At 37.0% G+C, this 11270-nt stretch overlaps 1 pseudogene; it reads left to right on the top strand.

Annotated features, from left to right (window-relative positions):
- LOC105986052 overlaps window positions 1-9574 on the top strand; it is a 13706-nt pseudogene extending 4132 nt beyond the window's left edge.
- Window positions 9575-11270: the final 1696 nt, after the last annotated feature.

The raw sequence follows: 11270 nt of genomic DNA, 5'->3' as shown, positions 1-11270 counted from the left end.
ATTTGTGGAATGATTAGGTAGAAAGAAAAAAAGAGACATTGTTTAACATCGACTTTCTCTGTGGAAAATTTAAAAACGTTGTCTCCCCCCCCCCCCGCCCCCCGTAGTTTGGATTACTATAGCACTCTACATTCTGGATGTATATATGTTATGCATTTTATTGTACAGTACATGCCCATGTATTTATTAAGGAAAATATTGATTTTTGAAAGAAGTTGGAAGGAGATTGTTTCACAAGCTCAGGCATGCATATATTGACCCCACATATCTAGCTCTCTTCTACCCAAGTAAAATCAACCTATCTAAAATTATTTTTATTTGCAGAGGAGTACATAGCAGTATTGCATATAGAGCAGTCTGCTTAGGGTTGTTAAGAATTACTAAATTCTGTGTTTCTTATTAAAACAACAGCATATTTGTTTTGCAAATGTGAAATGAAAATCCTGTGACAAAAAAGAGAAAATCCTGTGATACTGAATTGAGAAAGTTTTGTTTATTTGAAAGATGTTAGTCCTTTCTGTGTTTTTGTGTATTTTAGAAAGAATGAATTGAGTAAACAGATTATTACACAAGTTTAATACTGAAATGTTGAAACCATGAAAATAAATATAAGTATTAATATGTAAGTTTTGATATTTCTGAGTTTAGGTCAGTTAACTTCTAGGATTCTTGTTTAAAATATTTTAAACGAAAGAATCAGTTTAAATGTTCATTTTAAAGTGAGGCAGATTTAAAAGAATGTTCAAACTTGAAAGAGCAAATGAGAGAAAAGAGTTCTAAAAATGTATCTATTTTTATTGTTATTATTAAGGTGATATACAGAAGGGATACTGTTTCATAAGTTAGGTAATGAGTACATTTTGGGCAATATCATCCCTCCCTTCCTTCACTCTCTCCCAGTTTCCCCTTCCCATCCCACAAAAAGGTATCTATTTTTAAAGTGATTAAAATGACAAGTTCAAGTGAAATCAGATTTTGTGGATAAGGTAGATCATGTTTAAATCAGCCTTCTCCCCCTCTTGTGCCAGTACCAAGGCTTGAACTTAGGACCTTATGCTTTAGCATGGCTTTTCCCAGCCACAGCTGGCACTTTACCAGTTGAGCATATCTCTAGTCTGGCTTTTTTTCTGATTAGAGATCAAGTCTCATGGACTTTTCAAAGCCAGGCTGGCTTTGAACTTGCATTCTCAGATCTGAAGCTCTTGAGTAGTTAAGATGACAGGTATGAGCCACATATTCTTGGCAGGTATTTTTATTTTATTTTGGGTTCGGTTGTGGGGTCTGAACTCTGAGCTGGGCACTGTCCCTCAGCTCTTCAGCTCAAGACTAGTGTTCTAACACTTGAGCCACAGCACCACTTCCAGCTTTTTTTTTCTGCTTATGTGGTGCTGAGGAATCGAACCTAGGGCCTCATGCATGCGAGGCAAGCACTCTACCACTGAGCCAACTTCCCAGCCCCTTGGCAGGTATTTTTAAAATATGATAATTGGTATGGGAAATGTGGTCACTTACATGATAATTTCAGAGTCTCTGAAAAAGATACATAAAAACATTTTTTGCTGGGCTCCGGTGGCTCACCCCTCTAATCCTAGCTACTCAGGAGGCTGAGATCTGAGGATCACAGTTCAAAGCCAGCCCAGGCAGGAAAGTCCCTATGAGACTCTATTTCCAATTAACTACCAGAAAACTGGAAGCGGTGCTGTGGCTCAAGTGGTGGAGTGCTTGCTTTATGCTAAAGAGCTGAAGGATAGCACCCAGGCCCAGATTTCAAGCCCCACAACAAAACAAAACTTTTTTTGATTCATTTAGGGTTTCATGGAAGAAGATAGAATGAATTAACCCCTTTAGAAAATATTGTTTGGGAATCTTGAACTATGTAATTTTTGCATTTCTGTCCTAAATTTATTCTAGTGGAGATAGAAGAGAAGGATATCACATTCTGTATCATACTGAGTTCTGTTTTTTGGAATAAATTACTTTATAAGTTGTAAAATTAGAGACTTGTCTCACCTCCTAAACTTAAAATTTGGCATAACAATCTATATGATAGATTTTTTGAAAGTATTGTCCAGATTAGTGAGGAAGAGATTTGTATGTAGCAAAATAGTAACAGTTCTTTGAGTTACAACCTTCAAATTCAGCTTAATTACTGAGTGGAGCTAATTAAGAATTTCACATATTTCTTTTCCACCATCTTGCAACCTCAGGAGTAGGAGGCTGATAAAGGTAGAAAGGAAAGAAATACCTGGCATTTTTATGATATCCATTTATTTATTTAAGTATTTATTTATTTGTTAATAGTGGGACTTGGACTTGGGATCTGGGCATTATCCCTTAGCTTTTTCATTCAAGGCTGGTGTTTTACCACTTTGAGCCACAACTCTAATTCTGGTTTTTTTGGTGATTAATTAGAGATACAAGTCTCATTGACTTTTCTGCCTGGAAACCTTTAAACCATGAACCTCAGATCTCAGCCTCCCAACTAACTAGGATTATAGGCATGAGCCACTAGTGCCTGACCAAAAAACTCTTTTAAAGAAAAGACTCATAAAGAAATTTAACTTTCTTTAAAAAGCACACCCCTAAGAGGTTGGAGCCATGGCTCAGTTGGTACAGTGCTGGTCAATGAGCAAAAATGTTGGGTACCAAGTTTGAGTCCTGGTCTTGGACAAAAAAAAAAAAAGAAACATCTATAAAGAGTATGTAGGTTCTATAACACCTAATTGCTTTCCATATATAGGTTAAATTCTAAAACTCCTAATTCCATGTGTTAGTTAAATTCTGAAATTTCTGGTTACTTCCATATTGAACCAGTAGGATTAAGGTACTTTATAGAAAATAACACATTTTTGGATCAGAATAAAAAATTTTATTTACCTTGATGTCCAAAAAGGGGAGAATTATAGGTTTGTTGTTCTCAAAGGATACACTTTTTTTTTTCTTTGTCATTCTTGGGGCTTGAACTCTGGGCCTTGGCACTGTCCTTCAGGTCTTCAAGCTCAAGCAAGGTGAGACTCTATCACTTGAGCCACAGTGCCACTTCTGGTTTTCTGGTGGTTAATTGGAGATAAGAGTCTCATGACCTTTCCTGCCTGGGCTGGCTTTGACCCAGATCCTCAGATCTCAGCTCCGTAGTAGCTAGGATTACAGACATGAGCCACTGGCACCCAGGACATTTTTTTTTTTTAACATAACAGTACTGAATCAGAAATACTGCTCCTTTTAAAAAGGGGAAAATGCAAATTAGTTTTTTCATGGATATCTGTAAGTTTGAAATTGTGTCAATAGGTTTGCAGTCTGATCATTTGCTCTTTTTTTTTTTTTTTGTATCCAGTTATGGGGCCTGAACTCTGGGCCTGGGCTCTGTCCCTCAGCTCTTCAGCTCAAGGCTAGCGCTCTACCACTTGAGCCACAGCGCCACTTCCGGCTTTTTTCTTTTTTCTTATGTGGTGCTGAGGAATCAAACCCAGGGCGTCAGGCATGCAAGGCAAGCGCTCTACCACTGAGCCACCTTCCCAGCCCCTCATTATAAAGGCAATGGAGTGTTTTTCACAACCACAGTTGTGTGTGTGGGGTGTGTGTGTGTGTATGTATATGTTGGTCCTGGGGCTTGACCTCAGTGCCTGGGCACTGTCCTTGTGCTTTTTTGCTTAAGTCTAGAGCAGTCTACCACTTGAGTCACAGCTCCTCTTTGGGCTTTTTGGTGGTTAATTTGAGATAACAGTTTCATGGACTCTCCAGCCTGGTCTGGCTTTGATCCTTGATCCTCAGATCTCAGCCTCTTGAGTAGCTAGGATTACAGGTTTAAGCCACTGGCACTTGACCACAGCCATATTTTTAATATGTTTTAGAACCATGTAGGGCTGGGAAGGTGGCTCAGTGGTAGTGCCTCATGTGCATGAGGCCCTGGGTTCGGTTCCTCAGCACCACATAAACAGAAAAAGTTGAAAGTGGTGCTGTGGCTCAAGCGGTAGAGTGCTAGCCTTGAGCTGAAGAGTTCAGGGACAATGCCCAGGCCCAGAGTTCAAGCCCACAACCGACAAAAAAATAAATAGAACCATGGAAATATCAGTACTATAAACCTTAGAAAACATTTATTCCGTAGTCTGTAGATATTCTAAGGATGAAACAACTATGATTTACTAATAGTTTTAAGATTTTGACCTTTTTTTGCTATCATATTCTAAATTTCTCTGTGTTTGAAAAAATCAAAGGAGATTCGTATCTTCTCAAGAAATCAGAATTAATTAAAAGAAAAGAAGTATTAATAGTTTTTTTCTCATAAACACTGAAAATTTTTTATTTGGATTTTAAAAGTTGAGTCATTATGAAGGAGCCTTCTGTATCTAGTATAATTTGATTATGTGAATATCCAGAAATTTTAAGTAGATTCTGATAGGTGATTTCAACAAATCCCTATATTTGTAGCCTAAATATTTTCAAATAAGAACATAATTTGTCCTTTGATAATCTTCCAGGCTAGAGCTGTAGTACTAAGTATTACCTAATGTGGATGAGGTACAATTACAAAGTAACAGTTACAGACAAAAGAGGTCCACTTCAGGAATTCATCTATAACTTAAATATCAAGTAATAAGTTCATAATTATCTGCAGTTGTGTATAATCAAAAAATGTCTCTGAACTTTTTTTCTATAGTATAACTTTTTTTTTTTTTGCCAATCTTGTGGCTTTGAACTCAGGGCCTGGGCACTGTCCTTGAGCTTCTTTTGCTCAAAGCTAGCACTCTACCACTTGAGCCACAGTGCTACTTCTGGCTTTTTCTGTTTATGTGGTACTGAGGAATTGAACCGAGGGCTTCATGCATGCAAGGCAAGCACTCTACTACTGAGCCATATTCCCAGCCCCTATAGTATAACTTTTATGAAATGTATCAGTAGTAAGTACAACTGATGATGATTTTGTGTCTGTACATATGTGTTTGTATGTGTAGTGCAGGTGATTTGATGTTGATCTGAATTATACCTGTAGCCCCAGTTTTGATTTTTATATTTGTTTTTATTACATTTTGGGAAATATCTGATATAAGTCAATAAAAGTTAAATTAATTTATTGGTTTATATCAGTTATATGTGGGAGTGGAGGTTCGTAACATCTCCACAATTGTTTATACTGTATTCCAGTTTGGGTGTTGAAAGTTATGTATACTTTAGGATTTTGGGAACTGGGGCTTCATGGTAGAGCACAAAGCCCCAGTTTGATCCTCAGTACCATAAGAAAAAGAGTTAAAAAATCTAATATTATTGAAGTATGTGTATTATGAATTTTATTTTATTTTATTTTTTTGGGTCCAGTCGTGGGGCCTGAACTCTGGGTCTGGGCGCTGTCCCTCAGCTCTTCAGCTCAAGGCTAGCACTCTACCACGTGAGCCACAGCGCCACTTGCGGCTTTTTCTTTTTGCTTATGTGATGCTGAGGAATCGAACCCAGGGCCTCAGGCATGCAAGGCAAGCGCTCTACTACTGAGCCACCTTCCCAGCCCCATGTATTATGAATTTTAAAGTAAAGAGATTGGAAATTTATTTATGCCTATATGAAAACATTCATTTTTCTTGTTTCAACAATGGCTGTAAAAAGTCAAAATATTGTCAGTGTATTATCATGGTATTATATGACTATATACATGTGTTAAATGTAGAACTATACACAATAGTATTTGATATTAGAAATAGATTATTCTGTTCAGGGTTATGAATATAGCTCAGTGGTAGAGGACTTGCCTGACATTTGCATGGTCCTGAATTTGATCCCAGCACTGAAAAAAAGAAAAAAAATGTGGAAAATAATTAATTTCAGATTACTTTTATAGGAGTTCTCTACCTTGTAATTTATTTAAATAGTCATTCCTGAAATAGACAGGATATGTATTGGGCACGTTTAACTAGTATACTAAGGAAGTCACAATCATTTTAATACTAGCTTTAGTATTATCTGATCATATACTAATTATTCTGATACTTTTTTTTTTGGCCAGTCCTAGGATATGAACTCAGGGCCTGGGCTCTGTCCTGAGCCTGTCTGTGTTCAAGGCTAGCACTCTACCACTTGAGCCACAGCACCATTTCTGGCTTTTTCTGTTTATGTTGTACTAAGGAATCAAACCCTTAGAATGGTTAATGTAATTTACCCTAAATGGTTTTCAGTAAATATTTATTTATTTTTTGTTGGTCATGGGGCTTGAATTTTGGGCCTGGGTGCTGTCCCTCAGGTCTTCAGCTCAAGGCTAGCACTCTACCACCTGATCCTCAGATCTCAGCCTCCTGAGTAGCTAGGATTATAGGCATGAGCCACTGGTGGTTGGCTAGTAAGTATTTATTGAATAAATCAGTAAATGTTCTCATGCCTTTTAAAATTTACATAGTTTGGACATGTCTCTTGATTTTTATGTGACTGAAGCTTGGAAAAAATACTGGCACTTTATGACCTAATCTCTGGATGTTTCTGATTTTTAAAACAATTACATAGATAAAAGAAAAATACCCTCACTGCTTGCTATTAACTGGCTCTTGATTTGTGTGTGTGTATGTGTGTATATACAAGACCTGGGACTTGAACTAAGAGCCTGGGCACTGTCCCTAAGCTTTTTTTGCTCAAGGCTAGCACTCTATCACGTGAGCCACATCTCTACTTTCAGCTTTTTGCTGGTTATTTGGAGATAGGAGTCCCACAGACTTTCTTGCCATGGGGCTGGCTTCAAACTGTGATCCTCAGATCTCAGCCTACTGTATAGCTAGATTTATAGGCATGAGTCACTGGCACCTGGCTTGATTATTTATTGAATTAAAATTTAGGCATTTGTATAAAGCCCAGAAAATAATTGATCACTTTTATTTGTGGAACCGATCACCTTTGTTTCTAAAATAGTCTTTTTTTTCTTTAGACTTCTTTTATAGATTTTTCATCAAACCTAAACTCTTGAGTATTACATTATGTTGCCATCTTTCTGTAGGCAAGAAGCTTTCTGTAGGCAAGAACATGACTCTGAATCTCTAAAACTTGGTTTTGAAAAATTCTGTTTTTGCTGAGTGCCTGTGGCTCACACCTGTAATCCTTGCAATTCAGGAGGCTGAGATCTGAGGATTGAAGTTCAAAGCCAGCCCGGGCAGGAAAGTCCATGAGCTCCAATAAACCACCAGAAAACTGGAAGTGGCGCTGTGGCTCAAGTGGTAGAGTGCTTGCCTTGAGCTGTAGAACTGAGGGACAGTGCCCAGGCCCAGAGTTGAAGCCCCATGACTGACAAAAAATATAAATAAAATAAATTTTTCTGTTTTCATTTTTGTTAATGGCTTTTCCCCCCTCTTTGTAATGAATTTATATGTGTGGTATTCAGCATAGTATAATGATGTTAACTTCTTGTTTTTATTTTATTTTTTATTAGCTTACATTAGTCATATAGAGGAACAGTGTTAACTTCTAAAAAAAAGAAGGGAAAAGTGAAATTTCCTTCTATTTAGTGTTTTTTTTATTCAAAAGGCAGGTGTCAGTATACTTATCATTTAATCCTTAGACAAGTGCAAATTAAAACCCAAGGAAATAACCTGTTATACACATACTAGGCTGGTTACAAATAAAAAGACTGACAGTATAAAGTGCTGACAAAGAAGTAGAGAAATTGGAATTTTCATAAATTTTTGATGTGGATAAAAATGGTATAGCTACTTTGGAAAATAATTTCTTAAGTTAATTTTATAAGAAAATAATGAGATTTAGCAATTCTGCCCCTAAGTATTTACCTGCGAGTAATGAAAACATAGTTCATCTGAAAACTGGAATATTCATAGCAGCTTTATTCATAATAGCTTTGAACTGCAAACAATCAAAATGCTTATCAAGTGAATGAATACATTGTTTTTTATTCATACAGTAGAATAATTTTTCAGCAATTAAACTAATACCAATGTGCATGGATCTCAAAAGGATTATGCTAAATAAACCAGACACAAAAGACTATATACAATTTAATTCCATGTATGTGAATTTTTAGAAAGTCCAAAGCTATTGGAACATAGATCATGGTCTAGGGAAGAAGGGAAATGAGTTTGAGGAAGCTTGGGGGCTGTGTGTGTGTGTGTGTGTGTGTGTGTGATGAAATGTTCTATGTCACAATTTGGTGGTCACAAAATTGTATCCACTTGCCAGAACTTACCAGCTGAATGCCTAAGATTGGTAAATTTTAGCCAGGTGCCTGTGGCTTACAACTGTAATCCTTGCTACTCAGGAGGCTGAAATCTGAGGATTGCAGTTCAAAGCCAGCGTGGTCAGGAAAGTCTATGAAACTCTGATCTCCAATTAACTCTGGAAAAGCAGACAGTAGAGGGGTGCCTTAAGTGGTAGAGTGCTAGCCTGAAGCACAAAAGCATAGGGATAGGGCCCGGGCTCAGGGTTCAACCCAAAAAAAAGATAGGTAAATTTTGTTGTGTGTAAATTATACCCCAGTACAAGCTCAGTTTTGTAATCCTAGCTACTTAGAAGATGGAGAGGTGGAGACTGAGGTCTGAGTCTAGCCCAGGCAAAAAGGAGTGTAAGAGACTCCATCTTAATCAATGGCTGGGCAAGGTAGCTTGCACTTATTATCTCAGCTTCATGGGAAGCACAATGAGTGCAGAGGTCCATGCCTGTCACCCACAATTACATGGTGAAGCACCAAGTAGGATTGTAGCCCAGGCCAGCCTGGATGTAAAAAGCAAGACCCTACTTTGAAAATAGCCAATGCTAAAAGTTGCTGGAAGTAAGGCTAATGTTATACAGAGCCTGCTTTACCAGGGTGAGGCCCTGAGTTCAAACCCCAGTACTGAAAAAAACATGAAAGAATTGTGAATCTTTGTGTCACATCTGTTTGTGAGACTGAAGTCTGTTGTCGGCAAAAAGACTGTTGACATTCCAGAAATCGTTGACTTCTCTCAGAAGGGACTTAATGTTATCTGGAAGGGCCCCAGAGGATCTCCGTGGAGGGACATCAGTCAAATCACTGTCAGTCTCCTTGGAAAGAAAAATAAGAGGCTTTGATTAATAAATGGTTGAGAAACAGAGGTAGTGGCTACTGTTCATGTTATCTGTAGTCGTGTACAGAACACAGGGTTTCTGTTACAGGATGAGGTCTATGTGTGCTCACTTCCCCATCAAGGTCGTTATTCAGGAAAATTAATCTCTTGTTGAAATCCTAAATTTCTTGAGTAAAAAATGTATCTGAAGGGTTTGCATGGGACCAATGATTGCTTGTTCAGTATCTCAAGCCCAGAAGGATGACTTAGAATCCTTGAAGGAAACAACATTGAACCTATTTCAAATGCAGCTGCTTTGATTTGGCAAATCTCAACAGTTTAAAAACAAGAATTGCAGTATTGGATGTGTAGAGCACAGTAGTGTTGAGCACTTACTCTACCATATATGGTGAGGCCTAAGGTTCACAGTCCCCAGAACACGCGCGTGTGCGCACACACACACACACAGAAAATTTGGGGATGGTATCTATGTTTCTGAAAAAGGGATGGATCAGCAGGATGAGGAAAAAGATCTAAGTGCTGTCCAGCTGAAGAGACAAGTTGCCAGATTATAAAACCTATCTGCAATAGTTTAATTATGCAACAAAACACCTCTATTGGGTTAGGAAGAGAAAAAGGTATTTTGAGTTCCAATCTTGGATTCACATTAAAATCACCTGTAGGAAGTTGGACTCAGACCTATAATACTAGCTATACAGAAGGCTGAGATTTAAGGATCTTGGTTTAAAGCCAGTTCAGGCAGGAAAGCCCATTATTTTCCAATGGTAGAGTGCTAGTCTTGATCAAAAAAGCTCAGAGATAGCACCCAGGCCCTGAGTTAAAGCTCCATGACTAGCACCCCCTCAAAAAAATTAACTGTAGAATTTTTTTAAACTGACAGTACCAGAACTCACTCCTTGATACTTCAGCTAGAATCTGTTGAGAATAAGGACCAAATTTCAGCATTTAAAAAAGTTCCCAGTTAGTTTATATTCAGCCAATGTTTAGAAGTACTACTCTCAAAAAATGGTTACCTTCAGTAGTTTTATTACTTTTTCTGAATTTATTGCTGAAAATGAAAACAATTTGTAGTTTTTACAGCGTAAGTACAATGGATTATGTCAACTTTCTCTTATCCTCTATTCAGTTTCATCTGTCTTTCAGTGTACTAATGGATTTCAAAGAGAATTATTCTCTTACCACATAAAGAATATTTCTCCCTGTATTTTGGAAAGTCTTATTTCCAACTATATAAATTGTTTGCCATTGTCACTGTCATCAAAAGACACTTGTATTAATGCAATGCCAAGTTATAATTTTCCTCATGCTTGTTCATTCATTTATAAAAGTTAGTATTTTTAATGTTCTATAAAAATAGAACTTAATTTCTTTATTATAATTTAATATAGGAGACATATAAAAATATCATTTAATGCCATATTTTATAATAAGGCAGGGAGTAGGAAGTAATTAACTAGAGGGATGGGAACAACTGGATATAAATTGCCCTATTTTAATATAATTCCAGTTATAAGAAATTTTAAAAATTATATCTAATATGCAATATTGAGAACACTGTTGACTGTTATGAGTTTGATCTTTCATGCATTTCCTTATGTCCTCTAATACTGTAGTAAATGATTAATTCAAAGGAATTATATTAATAAGCAGGAAGACAGATATTGTCAAATACTATTTTTTTCTCAAAACAAACTTTACAGATTTCTGTCTTTACAATAGGTTTGTTATCTTTAGAAAATCCTTTTTGAAATAAAAATTATTGCTTCTTTTAGGTACAGATATATGATGGAACTAATGACTGAAATAGCAAATAGCTTTTGTCCATTCATTCATTATTTTGTACTCAGGAAGCAGATACATTGTTTTGTTGAAAGGCTTGGTGACAATTACACTTTCCCTATTCATGCATGGTTTTATTGACTGAAAGCCTGTATATAGCATTAGTAAATCCAGGAAAAGCCAGTCTTTTTTATTTTTTTGTCTTGAAATCAGAGTCTGGGTGCTGTTCCTGAGCTTTTTCACTCAAGACTACCGCTCTACCATTTTCAGCCTCAGTACCACTTCTGATTTTCTGGTAGTTAATTGGAAATAAGGATTTTATAGGCTTTCCTGCCAGGGCTGGCTTCAAACCATGATCTTCAGATCTCAGCCTCCTGAGTAGCTAGGATTACAGATGTGAGCTACCAGTGCCTGCTTAGCTTGTTCTTATTTTGCTTAAATCTATGAACATTTGATAAACTGATATTCCTG

This window comes from Dipodomys ordii, unplaced genomic scaffold (genome assembly GCF_000151885.1).
Source record: "Dipodomys ordii isolate 6190 unplaced genomic scaffold, Dord_2.0 Scaffold33, whole genome shotgun sequence".
Taxonomy (NCBI): domain Eukaryota; kingdom Metazoa; phylum Chordata; class Mammalia; order Rodentia; family Heteromyidae; genus Dipodomys; species Dipodomys ordii.
This window is presented reverse-complemented; position numbering and strand designations above follow the sequence as displayed.